Below are 17,528 nucleotides of genomic sequence, written 5' to 3' on the forward strand. Positions count from 1 at the left end.
TAGGAATAAAAAGGGATAGAAATGGAATGGAGATTTTAAAATATATAAATAAAGTCTATTACAACTTTATTCCAAAAAATTATGGAAAGAGAAGAAATGGATAATTTTCAATAAAAAATATTTGATAATTCATTTAGATTAAATCAGAATAAAGCCTGCACCATTAAAGAAATTAAATTCTTAATCAAAAGTTCTCCCACCTTCAAAGACAGTAGGCCTAAATGGTTTTACTAGTTCTTTAAAATATAGATAAAAGGTGCTTAAAAAAAAAAAAAACTGTTTCAGAGAATGGAGGGGGAAGGACAATGCCTAATTTATTTTTTGAGATACTAAAGCCAGACAAGGATGGTACAAGGATGGTAGTAAGGAAAATAATTTAAAAAAATTTTTTTTGTTGTTTTCAGTTGTAGTTGGAAACAATGTTATTTATTTATTTATGTTATAAATTTATTTATTTATTTATGTTATAAATAAATTTATTTTTATGTGGTCCTGAACATTGAACCCAATGCCTTGCACAAGCTAGGTGAGGGCTGTACTGCTGAGCCACAACCCCAGCCTCAGGAAAATAATTTAATCCCACTTTTCATGTTGATACAAAATCTTAGAGAAAATATCATGATCAAGTAGGATTTAATCTCGAGTGAATATATAACTCAAAAATTTATAAACAGGCTGTGGATATATATAGCTCAGTCTGTAGAATGCTTGTCTTGCATGCACAAGACCTTGGGTTCAATCCCCAGCACAACACACACACACACACACTAAAACCTGTTTAAATTAACAAATTAAAAACAAAAAAAGAAAAGCCTTTTTCTTTTATTTTTTTAGTTATCATCTCACAAAACACAGAGAAGACATTGGACAGAATTCAACATTCATTCACGGCTTTAAAAAAAATGTAGAAGGCAATTTCATTACCTTAGAAAAGCCATATATCAAAACTCTGAAAGCCAATATTAGACAAACTGATATTTTAAAGATATTACCTAAGAAACCAGTTAGAAGCATCTATTCACCACGAAACTGAAGGTCTTAACTGATGCCAGATACAGAATGAAGAGAGAGAAGAGAAAGTAAACTATTCTTGTTTGCAGAAAATGTGATTTTCTTTCTTTTCTTTTTATATTTATTTTTTAGTTTTAGGTGGACACAATATCTTTATTTTACTTTTATGTGGTGCTGAGGATCGAACCCAGTGCCTCAAGCATGCCAGGCAAGCACGCTACCACTTGAGCTCCAACCCCAGCCCTGAAAATGTGATTTTCTACATAAAGAACTTAAGAAAATTCAGAGAGAACTAGAAAGTGTTCAACAAGGGTGCTTCATACTGAAATCACACCAAAATATCATAACATCATAACTAGAAAACACAGTAGGAAAAAATCCTGTTCACAGCAGAAACAAGTTATGTGATACCTAGGAATAGATTGGTTAAAAAATATTCAAGGCCTCTCAACTATGAAAGTATTATTGAACAATATAAAGGAAGAATAAATAAATAGATTAGAGAAATCAATAAAGTAAAGCTGTCAATTATCTCCATATTGATCTATAGACCTGATGAAATTTTAGTTTTTCAAAGTTGCTAAATGATGAGAGAGACAGAGACAGAAAGAGAGATTCTTTTTTTTTTTTGCTGGGGGATGAGGGGGGTGGTGCTGGGGATTGAATCCAGGGCCTTGTGCATGCAAGGCAAGCACTCTACCAACTGAGCCCCAGCCCTCAGAGAGAGATTCTTTTTTTTTTTTTATGTTCACTTTTTAGTTGTAGTTGGACACAATACTTTTATTTTATTTTTATTTTTATGTGGTGCTAAGGATCGAACCCAGGGTCTTACACATGCTAGGTGAGCACTCTACCACTGAGCCACAACCCTAGCCCCCAGAGAGAGATTCTTATTTATTTATTTATTTATTTTATATTTTATTTTTTAATTGTAGTTGGACACAATACCTTTATTTATTTATTTTTATGTGGTGCTGAGGATTAAACCCAGAGCCTTGCACATGCTAGGCAATCACTCTACTACTGAGCCACGACACCAGCCACAGAGAGAGATTCATAACAAGATAATTAATTGTAAAATTCATATGATAGGGTCAAGAAAAGCCAAGACAATGTTGAAGAAAAAAAAAAAAGAGTGTGACAGTATTTGTCTTGTTAGATATTTAGACTTATTAAAAAAGACTTGGCATTGGCACCAGAGATACACACACAGATAAATGGAACAGATCAGAAGCCCATAAATACCTTATACACAGGAGGAAACTCTACACAACTGAAGTAGCACTACAAAGCAACAGGGAAAATTATGGGTCTGCGACCAATGGTTATTCATGTGGGAGAAGAACTGGAGTTAGATTCCTACTCATATATCAACCATAAAGATTAAAGATCTAAATGTAAAAAGCAAAACTTTGCAACTTTTAGAAGAAAATACATTCGTTATTGTCAAATGGGGAAACGTTTCTTGCATGAGACACAAATATACAAACAATAAAATATGAAGCATAGATTTGATTACATTAAGATAAAAAAAACTTGTGCACACAAAGGATACTATAAAAAAATTGAGAGAATTTATGGAAGAGGGGATATAACCAAAAAAAGGGACATATTTTAAGATGCAGAAATTATATAAATTTAATTCTTGGGTCACATGGCAATGCAAGTAGCTTTTAATAATAGAAATTAAAGCAAAAACAAAGCATAAAGTTATAATGAAGTTAAACAAAACAAAAATTAAAATTTAAGGGCATAGTCATTAAAAGGTAATTAAAATAAGACATCACATAAAAAGTTTTCAGAGCTGTACTGAAAAGTGAAGTTATATTCTATGTTTTCATGATTTTAAAGGAAAGAAAAAAATGAAAGAAATCAACCCCAAAGTTTACAAAAACAACAACAACATTCCTAAGAAATCAGGAGAAAGAATGAAAAAGAGGCAAAACCAAACCTAAATGAATTAGAATATAGAAAATGTACCAAATCAATTCAAGAGCTACTTTTAAAATAAATAATAAAAACTAGAGAAACTAAATAAGAAAAAAAAAACAAACCCGTGGATAATAAAATTAGAAATAAAAGATTCAGCACCAGATACGGAGATATTGTAAATGTAAGATGACACTTTGGGAAGTTCTGAGTTACAGATTTGAAAACCCAGATGAAATGGAGAGTCTTTTGGAAATATATGCCTTTTCAAAATTAGAAGTATAAAACCTAAATGCTCCAATTAGAACCAAAGAAACTTAAAGAAAAAGGGGAAGATTTTCCTACAGGAAAAAAAAAATAAGTGTTTAGGCCTAGAAAACTTTATAGGGTCTAGGGAAAAATATTTGAACTTTTAAGGAATAGGTAATTATCATATTTCAATAATTATTCCAAAACATTGAAAGATATGGCCGCTTATCTAATTCGATTTAAGAGATAATCCTGATGTCAAACCCTGAACAAGACAACTCAAAAGAGAAATTGTTATCTAAATTATGAGTAGAGAGAAGAAAATCCAAACACAGATAACAGAGTATCAAAAACGTGATCCAAGTAGGGTTTAACTTGGAAAGAAAAATTATGTTTTAACATCTGAAAAACTCAACAGTATATCACATCCATATCATATCTTAAAAAAGAAAGTCCCAATGAAATTCTCAATAGATGCAAAATACATTAACATTTAATTGCTATTCTTTATTTAAAATAATTAAAATTTAAGACTTCTCAGCAAAAGTATTTACTTGAAAGCATCAAAAACATCCTTAAAAATGAAATAGTAGGGCAACATTATTAAAATCAAGTTATGTAGTTATGTAGTTTACTGTCATTTTTATTTATCAACCTGGAGATTCTGATCAATGAGTACTTACAAAAAAAAGATGCAGAAATATTGTAAAAGAGAAAACATTTTGCAATTATTTGGAAACTCAAAGAACAATTCAACTAAAAATTATTAGAATTGATATGACAGTTCAAGAAAACTGCTAAATATAAAAAGATATAAAAGGCAGTAGCTTTTCTACAAAAAATTTTTTTTCTATACTTTTCTATATAGAAATGTTATCTAACTAGAATACAAAAGTTTTAAAAGATCAAATTACAGTAACAATCAACAATAATGACATAATAAACCTCTATAAAATGCTTGGAAATTGCATTAATGAGAATGTGAAGGAACCATATAATAAAAACTGCAAAACATTATTAGAAAATGAAGGTTTGAATACTAAATTTTTAGCAATGATATCAGTGTTTTTCATAATAATTTGAATGATCAACATGATTTTAATAAAAAATCCCAATATGATTCTTTTCAGAATTTGACAGAATCACTTTAATGTTCAATGAAAGAATAATCAGGTATGAATAGAAAAGAGAATATTGACCTTAGAAAAAAATAATAATGAACAATTAAACCATTTTAAAATTCACTGTCAATAAAACTGTGGAACTGATAAAAGAACAAGAACACAAATATGCAAATCAAAGGCACAGAATAGATATTTTGAGACCATATTACATATGACAACTTATGTGATAAATTTTTGATTTAAATAAAAATTTTATTTAATAAATTGGGCTTGATTAATTGATTATTTAGAAAAAAATAATTTAGAGATTTACCTCAAATTATAATCAAGATAACTTCAGATATATGGTTAGATATGAAATATAAAACTATTCAGTAAAACTAAGAAAACCCTACAAGCATATGAAAAAATGTTCAACAACTTTAATCATCAAGAAATGAAAATTAAAACTACGTTAACCTACCACTGTACACTCAACAGAATGGCTAAAATAAAACCACTGACAACACCAAATGTTGGCAAGGAGGCGGTGCAATGGAAACTCTCATGCAGTGTTGGTGGGAGTGTAAAATATCACAGCCACTTTGGCAGTTTCTTATAAACCAAACCCACATTTATCCTGTGACTCAGCAATTCAACCCTGAGGTATTTACCCAAGAGAAATGGAAGCATACTTCCACACCAAAGAACATTTAGAAAGATGTCCATAGCTCCTTCCTTTTATAATGGCTGCAAACTATAAACAGTCCAGCAGTAGAGGAATCACAGACAAATTATAATATAGACAAATGACAAAATCTTATTTTTGGCAACAAAAAGACAGTCCTGAGCATACCAACAGAGATGAATTTCAAAAACATTACACTGAGTGAATGAAATCTTATACACAAGAGTTCATACTATGATTCCTTCATATAAATTTCTAGAAAAGGAAAATTATACTGAAAAAAGTTTTTAAAAACGTGTTTGCCTCTGGGTAAAGCGGGAGTGAGGATTGACTGGGAAGAGACACTAGGGAATTTCTGGGGTAATTTCTCTCCCCCACCCCCCACCTCTTATTAAATAGTTTTATTTTAGATACAACTCACATGACAAATAAATCACCCATTTAAAGTGTACAGTTCATATTTTATGGCCTATTAATAGGTATATGTAACCATCACCTTAAAAAGAAACCCATACTTTTGAATGTCTATATCTTGGTAGATGTATTTATCTGTTCTTTTTTAAGACTCACTGATGAACTGAGAATTTATCTACTTCACTGTGGATATATAGAATATATAATTTTTAAAAATTTGTTTTAATTGTAGATGGACACAATACCATTATTTTTATTTATTTATTTTTATGTGGTTCTGAGGATGGAACCCAGTGCCTCACACGTGCCAGGCAAGCACTCTACCACTGAGCTACAGTCCCAGCCCTAGAATATATAAATTTTACCTTTAAAGAGCTTTTTTATATTAGAAGAAAATATGAAGCAGTTTTCAAAGCTGTGTATATTATAGCTATTTATTCAAAAAAGAAAATACCGAAAGATTTGATCACTTAGAATCTTTTTTTAAAAATATTTATTTTTTAGTTTTAAGTGGACACAATATCTTTATTTTACATTTATGTGGTGCTGAGGATCAACCTCAGTGCCTCAAGCATGCTAGGCGAGCACTCTACCACTGATCCACAACCCCAACCCCTTGATCACATAGATTTAAGTATAAAAATTACATAATCAGGGCCGGAGTTGTGGTACAGTGATAGAGCACTTGCCTACCATGTGTGAGGCCCTGGGTTCGATCCCCAGCACCACATAAAAATAAAACTAAATAAACAAAATAAAGATATTGTGTCCATCTACAACTAAAAATATTTTTTAAAAATACATAATTATTCTTTTATGTATATACATTATGTAATTATATATGTTACATATAATGCTCATATATTTTACATGTCTATGTATCAAAGATATATAAATGTAGTCAAATTAAAATATAAATATCAAGTCAGAGGTTATTAAAAACATATGAGACACCCACCCGGTGGCAGAGTGGCCGGCTAGGCCTAAAGCGTCACAGAGGTTTGAGTTAAAAACAGATACCATTAACAGGCACTGATTTTTAATAAAATCCCATTTACAACTTTTTTTTAAAAAGCATATTAAACAGATCTTTACTACATATTTTATATGTGTAATAGATTCTAAATCATTGCAAATATTGATACCCACAGATATATGAACAAAGACTAAACAAAAATCCATAAACAGGAAATAAAACTTGATGAAAGTAGGGGAAATTTCTTTACGTTTACAGAAATTGAAATTAAAAGAAACGCTTTTCAAAGGCCCTATGGTTTATATATTCTGATTTATTTATTTGTAAGAAATATGTTTCTTCTCCTTTGAGAGAAAATATTTGAAGTCTGTAAGAATGGCTATGCACAAAGATGTACAATATACTGGCTTATATTTATACTTAAAATAAGCCTTGAATTCTTATAAATATTATGAATATTATGATTGTTATGAATGGGTGAGTGGGCATCAGTCGATCCTGGTAGACCACAAGAATGTTTAGTGCAATTCTACTTGAGATATTTATTATTCAGATATTAACCAAAGTTTAAAATAGAGGATTAGTTAAATTAATTACAGTAAAAAATAATAAATGGATTTAGGACTCTTATACAACTATTACAAATGATGTAGAAGAATACTTAATGATGTGGAAAAATGTTTAGAGTACTTTATAAATTAAAAGAATAATAATTGAGAGAAAATAAAATGCTTATTTTTTAATATTTATTTTTTAGTTTTAGGTGGATATAATATCTTTATTTTTTATGCTTATGTGGTGCTGAGGATCGAACCCAGTGCCTCACAGGTGCTAAACGAGCACTCTACCACTTGAGCCACAACCCCAGACCCAATAAAATGCTTTTAAAAATGAAAACAAGAAGGGCATGAAATATGGTTAACCTTTCTTATTGGGAAAAAAATATATATATACATATATGTATACACACACACACACACACACACACACACGACTAAAACTCAAAACAGTCAAGAAGTGCCATTTGGGGCTGGGATTGTAGCTGAGTTGTAAAGCATTTGCCTGGCCTTAGAAATACTCACAGCCTGAATGTGTGAGGCCCTGGGTTCATTCCTTAGCATTGCAAGTAAACAAATAAATAAAATGAAGGTCCATTGAAAACTTAAAAAAGAAAAAAACTCAAATGAGGTGATTGAAAAAAAAGAGGTGTACTCGGCATGGGGGCACACGCCTATAATCCCAGCAGCTCGGGAGGCTGAGACAGGAGGATCTCAGTTCAAAGCCAGCCTCAGCAAAAGCAAGGTGCTAAGCAGCTCAATGAGACCCTGTCTCTAAGTAAAATACAAAATAGGGCTGGGGGTGTGGCTCAGTGGCTGAGTGCCCCTGAGTTCAATCCCCAGTATCCAAAAGAAAAAGAAAAAAACAAACAAATAAAAAACCACACACACACATAAAAAAAAAAGAAAGAAAAAGAAAATAATGAGGAAAGAATACAAGGGAAGGAAAGATGGAGGGAGAGAGGAAGAAAAAACAATAAAGGAAATAAGAAGGGAAAATTGAAGAAAAGCATACTACAGGAAGACATCAGAAGGAATTTCTTCTATGAGGTTTCCCAAGCTAACGTTTATTTTAGCATATATGTCAAGCACCTGGATCCTTGAGAAATGTGCTACTAATTTAATAACATGGTCAAATTCACATTCATTTATTTAAAACTATTTGTAAGAGAAATAAATCAGGATCAAAAGTAAGGAGCCCTTAAAGAATAATGACCACATCACATAAAACTGAATTACATGGCCTGGTCTGACAAGTACTTATCTACCTATAGGAATAATGAAGTAGAGGATGTGAGATTATGCAGTCTCAGACTGCAGCTTTAAGATAAAATTGTAGGGGAAGTTCAGACCTTAGAAATACCCACAGCCTGAATTTGGGTCGAAACACCAAATGACAGCCCCTGGAAAAGGTGATGATGATGATGATTTGAAGTGCTGGGGACTGAATCCAGGACCTTGTGCATGCAAGGCAAACACTCTGTCATCCCCAACCCCCAGCACATTAAATTTTCTTTTCTTGCATCTTTCTCAGATGTTTGCGATGGGATCACAGAGCCCCACTCTCTTACCAACCATTTTGGATTGGCCCTGAATATACTGGCTTATATTTATACTTAAAATAAGCCTTGAATTCTTATCAATATTATGAATATTATGACGGTTATGTATGGGTGAGTGGGCATCAGTCAATCCAGGTAGACCACAAGCATTCATCTGAGCCTCTCAGTTGAGAGTGCTTGGCTTTTTCAATTTTCCATGGTGCAAACATAGAATATGCAAAGGGCATGTGTAGTCAAGAGATGAGATTTGATAAAATTAATTTTTCCTGCTTCATCAAAGACATTCAAAAGTGAACAGGAATGCGTGTGTGATTCAGCTTGGAGGCTTAAAAATAATTATCGGTTTCTTTGTGAATACTTTATGTAGAAGTGAACTTATAATTAGTTCTTGACTTTTTTGTCTTTATATTTTGAGAAAACATTATTTGCTTATCCTGTGAATGACACCTTGCTATATACCAAACAAAGCTTACAAGAGAGGAAAACATGCCTGGGCAAAAGAGCACCGTGGAAACAAGACTGATGGGAAGTGTCAATTTAGGGATGAAGGCACAGGGAAAGAGAGAGGGAGACAGGCAGAGGAACCAAAGCAGGAAGAAACAAGAGAGTGGTATCACTGATTGCAGAGAGAACAACTTTGTAATATGCCATAGCTATACTAGTTGGCCCTCATCAAAATTTAGAAGCAAGTTCTCACATATAAAATAAAGTATCTGTTTTTCTCCATTTTAAAAAATGGCAGAATTAATTGTTCATTAACTCTGCCCATATTTACTGAGCACCTAATATGTGCAGGTCCCTAGTTAGACACTGGGGCTACAATGGTAGGCAGATCTTCTTCCTATCCTTTCTTTTACACTTTTTATTGTGTATGTGAAAGTCAAGTCTTTTTGTGTTCTAAGTGTTTATTTTCCCAGTGACCATTGGTTCTTCACATGCCATCACAATGCCCAGGTACCAAATCGACTTTATTCTTGAACTGATGGTTTTAGGTCAAGAATCAGCAGGTGAAATTTATTCTGACAGTCGTCCTGATTTACCTTCAACATATAAATGTGTTAAAATTACTGTCACTTTTTAAAATGAATTTTCTAAAGGGACGTTTTTCAGTTGAGTGCTCTACTTTCATTTGATTTTAGCATTTTGTCCCCAAGGATATAAGCAGTTATCTTTTCTTATTAATGTCAGTACCTTCAGTAACCACATCTCCAAGCATGTCCCCACTTGCTGAATCCCCAAGTCCCTGGCAGGTAGAACTAGAGGCGGGAAGACCAAAGGAACAGAACAGCTCTGGTGTTCATAGCCTTATCACATTCGTCAAATCTGCACATATTTACTAAGCACCTAGTATGTGCGAGCCTCTAGTTAGGCACTAAGGCTATAGTGGTGGACAAACCTTGTCCCTACCCTCCCAGAGTTCAGGGTTCATCCTCTGAGATTAGCAGAGCACAATACTTCCATTATCCAACATGGGACCAACGCAGAATACTTGAGTATCCAATAGGAGACCAGGAAATTAAGGCAAGGAATCCACTCAGCTCTGGAACGCTATGGAGCATCCAGGTTTTCTCTTCTAAGATGTAATCACTCAGTCTTTGCACTCAACAGCTATCAGATTTTTTTTTTTTTTTTTTTTGCGGGGTGGGGATTGAACTCAGGACCTTGTGCATGCTAGGCAAGCACTCTACCAACTGAGCTACATGTCCAGCCAAAACTTTTAATAATTAGATGAAGAAGCTTTAAGAAGGCATTCATCTCCCTCCCCACAGGCTTCCACCCCATCTTTAAAAAACTGGAAGAAAGACTTTTGTCCTCCTTCCCACCTTAGAAGCAGCAGCATTTTTCTTAACCTTTTTGTTCATTTGTTGCGTGCTGGGGACTGAACCTAGGGGCATTTTACCACTAAGCTACATCCCCAGTCCTTTTGCTTTTTTTTTTTTTTTTTTTGACACAGAGTTTCCCTACATGGCTCAAGCTGGACTTGAACTTGGGATTCTTCCGCCTCAGTCTTCTGAGTAGCTGGGATGATACGGTGTGCCACCACGCCCAGACAGCAGCAAATTTCTTTGCACAAGCTTTGAGTATCATTATAATTATTAATATTACTAATATGATTTTTTTTAAAAAGGAAATAATTTGCTAAGGACTTTAACTCCATCTTTCACTGGAGTTGGGTAAGTGAAACTATAAACACTTTTTTTTTTTTTCCTCCTGTAGAACGATCAGATTTTGAAGTACTTGTCTCTGGACCAACCCTTGGGGGACTCTGGGCTTGCCTGCCTTAATACCATCTGAATCGTTTACAAAGAAGCACAACCAAGAAAGGAGGGCTGTTTTTTCCTGGGGACATTTTCTTACTCCTTGGCTCATTTCAGCTGTTAGCGGCAGCTGGTTACTCCAGGGCGCTGAAGTGCCCTGTAAACATTCTAATGCCGTGTATTACTCATAGTTTGAAAATCACTTTGACTCCTGAAATGTAATTATGTTAATGTCAGATGAGTCAGCGGGAGGACCGTGTGGCTGCCCTAGTGGCCCCGAACGCACGTCCTCCAACCTCAGTGCCTCAACACCTGGGGGAGAGGGGAGGGGAGAGAAAGAAAAAGAAATCTCCTTTTGAGGTGTGGAAAGAGAAAGATAAATTATGCTTATGGCTCAAAGAACAGCTTCAAAGGATTGGCCAGTTTCGCTTTCCTACGACATGAAAGAGATAGTTGAAGTAAAATCAATAACCCTAGGCTAATCTATTTATGTGAAGAATAAACAGGAATTTGCACAGTTTCTACAAAGACTTTGTGGTTCCCCCCAGGGATGAGTGGAGTGGAGACTGGTTACTTTGGTCACTAGTCTTTTTTTTTTTTTTTGGTTCCAGGGATTGAACCCAGGGGCACTGTACAACTGAGCCACATCCCCAGCCCTTTTTAATATTTTATTTAGAGACAGAGTCTTGCTGAGTTGCTTAAGGTTTCCCTAAGTTGCTGAGGCTGGCCTTCAATTTGCAATCTTCCTGCCTCAGCCTCCCAAGCTGCTGGGATTACAGACGTGAGCCACCTTGCCTTGCCACTATTTAAACTTTATTTAGTTTTTTTTTTTTAACAGTTTTACTTGTATTCAAAAGACTTATCTGTATTCAAAATCAATTAAAATAATATCTAAACGAAATGCCAGAATAGCACCACAAATTAAGATAAAAAATAACAAGGAAGATGTTGAGGCTGTTAATCAAAGTTCAGAAAGTCATTAACATAAAAACAAAAAGTTTACATTAAAAGAGCCAGATGGACAAAGTATGTAAGAGTCAGTAAATACCTATAGTAATGCTCAGCTTCTGGTATTTTTTCTTTTTTAAAAAAATTTGTTCTAATTAGTTATATATAATAGCAGAATGCATTTCGATTCAACACTATTTAGCCTTTTTTTTAAATACCTTTATTTTACTTATTTCTTTTTATGTGGTACTGAGTATGGAACCTAGGGCCTTGCACATGCTAAGCAAGCGCTCTACCACTGAGCCACAGCCCCAGCCCATCAACACTATTTAGTCTTTTTTAATTTATGCATATATATATATATATATATATATATATATATATATATATACACCTTTATTTTATTCATTTATTATTTTATTTATTATTTATTTTTTTAAATATTTATTTTTTTTAGGTGTAGATGGACACAACACAATGCCTTTATTTTTATGTGGGGCTGAGGCTCGAACCCAGGGTCTTGCATGGGTGAGGCGAGCGCTCTACTGCTGAGCCACAACCCCAGCCCGACTATTTAGTCTTGATCTGTTATTTTCATGTCTCCCCTTGGAGGTGGTTTCGAATCAAAAGAAATGATGCTGAGCACTCCAGATGTGCATGCTCCAGGACCTTTCTTCTCTGTCATCCCTGGGAATTGGGTGGTTGCTCATTAGCAGTGGAACTTTTCACCCTGGCCAGCTTCCCCCACGTTTATTGGCAGTTTGTAGCATCATTTATAACTAAGCAGGACAAGACTGGAGGTTTCCATAGCCTGGCTGACCATGACTTCTGCCCTATAGCCCTGGTCAGAGTTCAACCTGTTCAATAACCCCAATTCTCCCCATCCAGCCAGATTTACCCAGCAGTTCTGTCCTAACTCAGGATGTCTCTTAAATACATTCACATTGCCTCAGAAAAGGCTTTCGGGCACATTATCTCACCAATGTCTCATAATAACCCCATATCTCATAAACAGAAAAACAGGTTCAGAAAAGGAGCGTCTTGGTCCAACAATGCTGCACATGGAGTGGCAGAAACACTCAAGCCCTGTGCCCTTTCTAGTCTGCCAGCAAGAGAACAGCAGACCTACAGTTCAAGCACTGGAGAATACCAGCTGGTTTGGAAGTACGCCAAGTACACATATTTTTACAGATGAGATGAATAACCAAAATCTAGAGCAAGACGATGACTTGCCCAAGGTCACATAACTTGTCAGTGGCAGAACCAGCTTCTGGACAAAGTCTCCTGACTCTTGCCTAGGGTTTGTCCTCTCTAACCTCTTAGCCTCTTCACTCTGGACTTATTCCAGTTTGGACACTGAAAGAGGCAGTTCTCCACTTCAGTTAAGCTACCCATCTTATGCTGCTAACATAGAGCATTCCATTCCCAAACACAGAGGCCCCAGAAGAGGGAGGAAAGTCAAGGGGGAGAACACACAGGAAGAAATGGGTTAACCATTCCTAGTGGCTACCCACAGTGAGATGAGTTATCAGTACCCCAGATGGACCACAGCCCTGATCAGTGGTATCCTTAAACCACAGCTTCTTCTAGGATGAGCTCAGACGACATCACTGCCTCTGTCGGGTGCTGATTTGGCCCCACCCTTGTTATGTAACCCATGAAGGGGCAGGTAAAAAGCCTAATCCACCCTAGAAATTCTGTAACACCCCAATTCCAGGCCTTTCCGACCCCACCCTGCAGACCACCTCTTTGAGTGCCACGTAGACATTACGTATCTGGTGCATCAATCTTCTCACTTTCCCAACTCTCTTCAGGGTGGTACCCACCCAGCCTGGCTATGGGGTACATTCCCCCAGCTAAAGATTTCCTGAGCAAATGCTTTTCTACTGTAATGCCCCCCCCAGCGCCCCGCATTGGCCCTGAAACAAAGAAAAGCCAAGACTCACGTTTTGAGGTGAAGTGTTGAAAATCCTTAGGAAACTGTGGAACAATCTATTTAACTGGAGGATTTCTCCTCTGGTCATGTCTTCCCATCCGGTCCCATCCAATTTATCCTCAAAGCATGATTGGTCTACTAGAGCTGACCCCACCCCTGCCCCCTAAAGCAACCAACAGCTGTTACTATATTGAGTGGCAATATGATGTCATATCATAGGTGACTAACCCACCGAGGCTTCCCTACGAGCCATCATCTAAATATGACAGCCTTCCATCATCCTGACCTTTTCGTGGGAGAAAGTTGAGTGAGGGGCTTGACACTGGCTCTTGGGCTCAAGTGCATGTCTGGCCTGCTGAGGCCAACACCTCTGACCATCTGGGGTCACACAGTCACCCCCTCGTGCAGATTCCCTTCCTATTAGAAGAAATACTTAAACCCAAGATAGCATCCCTCCAGTGGCCTGACTGAAATAACCAGCCATCAGAATATACGATAATGATAGACTTGTGGAAGGAACTGGTGGTGGTGGTGGGGGGGTTGTATATATTTACTATTTATATATTCCAGATTCTGTGCCAGACTCTTTACATACAGTTTTGAATTTATTTCTCAAACTGCCCTGTGGAGTTAAGTAAACTGAAATCAGAGGGGTTAGGTCACTTTCCCAAGGTTACAAAGCTGGCTGGTGGTAGGGTTCAGATATCAGCCCAAGTCTATGTGACTCCACAGTAAAGTGAACTCTACAGAAAATTGTTACCAGCTCATATGGCATTTTTTTTTTTTTTTTTTGGCTGGGTTGGTGGTGGTAACCAGAGATTGAACTCAGGGGCACTCAACCACTGAGCCACATCCCCAGCCCTATTTTGTATTTTCTTTAGAGACAGGATCTCACTGAGTTGCTTAGCGCCTTGCTTTTGCTGAGGCTGGCTTTGAACTTGTGATCCTCCTGCCTCAGCCTCCCAAGCCTGTGGGGTTACAGGTGTGCCCCACCCTGCCCGGCTTTTTTTTTTTTTTTAATAAATTTTATTTTGTAGACCAGTTTCAGATTCACAGAAAAATAAAGCAGACAGTATGGAGATTTCCCCAATATCCAGTCCCCCACTAGTATAGCCTCCCTCATTTTCAACATCTCCCACTAGAGTGGTTCATTTCTTATGGAGGATGAACCTACTTGACACATTATTATCACCCAAAGTCCAAAGTTTACATTGGAATTTACTCTTGGTATTGTCCATTCCATTTGTCTGGGCAAAATTTTAATGACATAATATAACTATCATACAGAGTAATTTTACTGCCCTAAAAATCCTCTGTCCCTTCCCTCTTCAACATTCCCTCCTCTTAACCCCTGGCAACCACAAATCATTACACTGTCTTCAAGTTTTGCCTTTTCCCAGAATGTCATGTCATTGGAATTACACAGTGTGTAATCTTTTCAGATTTGACTTCTTTCACTGCATAGCGTGCATTTAAGTTCCCTCCATGTCTTTTCTTGGTTGGATAGCTTGTTTCTTTATAGCACAGAAAAATATTCCATTGTCTGGACGTACCACAATTTATTTATCCACTCACCTACCAAATCAGCTGGCTTTTAAAGCTTCATTCTGGTGTGGTCATTACTGAAAGTGGAAATGGCCACAGGGCCTGGTCTTCCTCTTTCAGGAACCCATGTCTGTCTCCTCACTCCTGTCAACCCATGATATCTGAGAGGGGGTGCAACCTTTCCACTCCCTTCTCTATGTATCATTTCAGCAGCCCAGGGAATAGCTAGGCCACCAGTCACTGAGCTCCAGGGGCAATCTGAGGAGAGCACGGTCTCTCTCTCTCTCTCTCTCTCTCTCTCTCTCTCTCTCTCTCTCTCTCTCACACACACACACACACACACATACATACACACAGAACTACAATAAAGTTAGGGTATTTCCTCTCCCTCCATGTTTGTCCTCCAGGTCCAAGGCAGCCATTAAAATATATTTATGACCATCTTGGAATACAATTAGAGAACTTAGTATTTTCATGTACAAAGACCTATTTTAATTTTAATATTTTACTTTTGCAGAAACTTTGCTTTAAGATGTTATTTTATTTTTTATTGATTTTTTTTTAAAAAATGAATGACAGCAGAATGAATTACAATTCTTATTATACATATACAGTACAATTTTTCATATCTCTGGTTAAGATGTTATTTTAAAAAGTATATATATATGTGTGTGTGTGTGTGTGTGTGTGTGTGTGTGTGTATGAATGACTTCTACCCAGTTAGCACATGAGAGTCTCTTTTTAAATTCTGCCCATCCTCCCATCCATCCAGCATTCATTGAGCAGAGTTTAGGCTCAATGAAAATCACATTTGGAAGCTCCAACCCACAGTGAGGTGGGCCCTTGAGGAGGGGATTAGGTTTAGACTGCAGTGGGAGGGTGGGGCCCTCATGATAGGATCGGAGGGTTTATAAAAAGAGGAAAAGCACCATGGGCACACACTGAGGAAAGGCCAGGTAAGGACACAGCAAGAAGGAGGCCATGTAGCCAGGAATAGTGGTGCATACCTGTAATCCTCAGGCTTGGGAGACTGAGGCAGGAGATCAAAAGTTTAAAGCCAGCCTCAGCAATTTAGCAAGGTCCTATGCAACTTAGCAAGACTCTGTCTCAGAATAAAAAATGAAAAGGGCTGGGATGTGGCTCTGTGGTTAAGTGCCTCTGGGTTCAATCCCTAGTACCCCACCCCCACCCCCACATCCCCCACCCACCAAAAAACAGAAGAAAAAAAGGCAGCCATCTGCAATCCAGGGAGCTGGGCTTCCTCAAATGCTGAATCTGCCTATATCTTGATCTAGGATTCCCCAGACTCCAGGACTGTGAGAAATACATGTCTATTGTTTCTGCTACCCAGTCTATGGTATTTTGTTATAGCAGCCCCAGCTAAGGCTAGCATCTACCATATCTTGATCTTAGACGATAAGTTCTTCGAGGACATGGAATCTGTTGACTCAGGTTTTTGTGCAGTCACATCTGTCACAGCACTGCGCTCCACTAGTAAATACTTTTTGATGGAGGAGGGGAGGAGGGAGATTTTGACTGAAAATATGCCTGTGAGGCCATCTGAATTAATAATTATCATCAAGTTATAGTTACTATGTTTATTGTTTATAACATCAAATTATTTTTGTTAGTATTACAACAGATCCTTGCATTGTACTTTCTGTGTTTTAGGACCTAAGTGTTTTTACATAAATGGTGAAGCAACTTGTTGCTTGAAAGGCTTTTACAGGCTGAAATATAAATAGATTAAAGAAAGTTTCAAATAAATTCCTGGAGGGTAGATCTACAAGAAGTTATTAAAGTGGAGTTAGGGATAATCAGGGTGCATTCCTAACCAATGAGAGTGATGTCATGAAGAGCAAGTGCCATAATCCAGCCCAAACCATCTTAGTGGCCCTGTCTGAGGCAGAAACTCAAGTAGACAGAGGTCACAGCTGACCTGTGCACCACTAAGGAGTTACTGGATTCAAGCAGGAACCTCTGAGCTTCTAATCCTCAGTGAGCTGGCTGAATGTTGTCTTCTCCCACCCACTGCCCAACCTCCTTTCTCTGTCAGGGAAGAGCGTGTGTCCCACCACCCAATATCTCTCCCTCCACAAAAGCAGTTCTTTGCTTTGTGTCACACAGTGAGTCACCGGGCATTGTTGGGAACAGACCCAGGATTGCTGCTCTTTTGCTTGCCGGGGCTGTTTGCTAGAGATCACAATCCTTCCACATTAGTAGCCAGTTACATTTATGGCTCTTAATGACATTTAATGGGACTTCTGGGTTGGGGAAATGCTGGGGAGTGAAGACTGGGAGATAAAAAATCAAAACCTGCAGTGACACACAAGGCCTTTATTACTGATGATT

This window comes from Marmota flaviventris, chromosome 12 (assembly GCF_047511675.1).
Source record: "Marmota flaviventris isolate mMarFla1 chromosome 12, mMarFla1.hap1, whole genome shotgun sequence".
Taxonomy (NCBI): domain Eukaryota; kingdom Metazoa; phylum Chordata; class Mammalia; order Rodentia; family Sciuridae; genus Marmota; species Marmota flaviventris.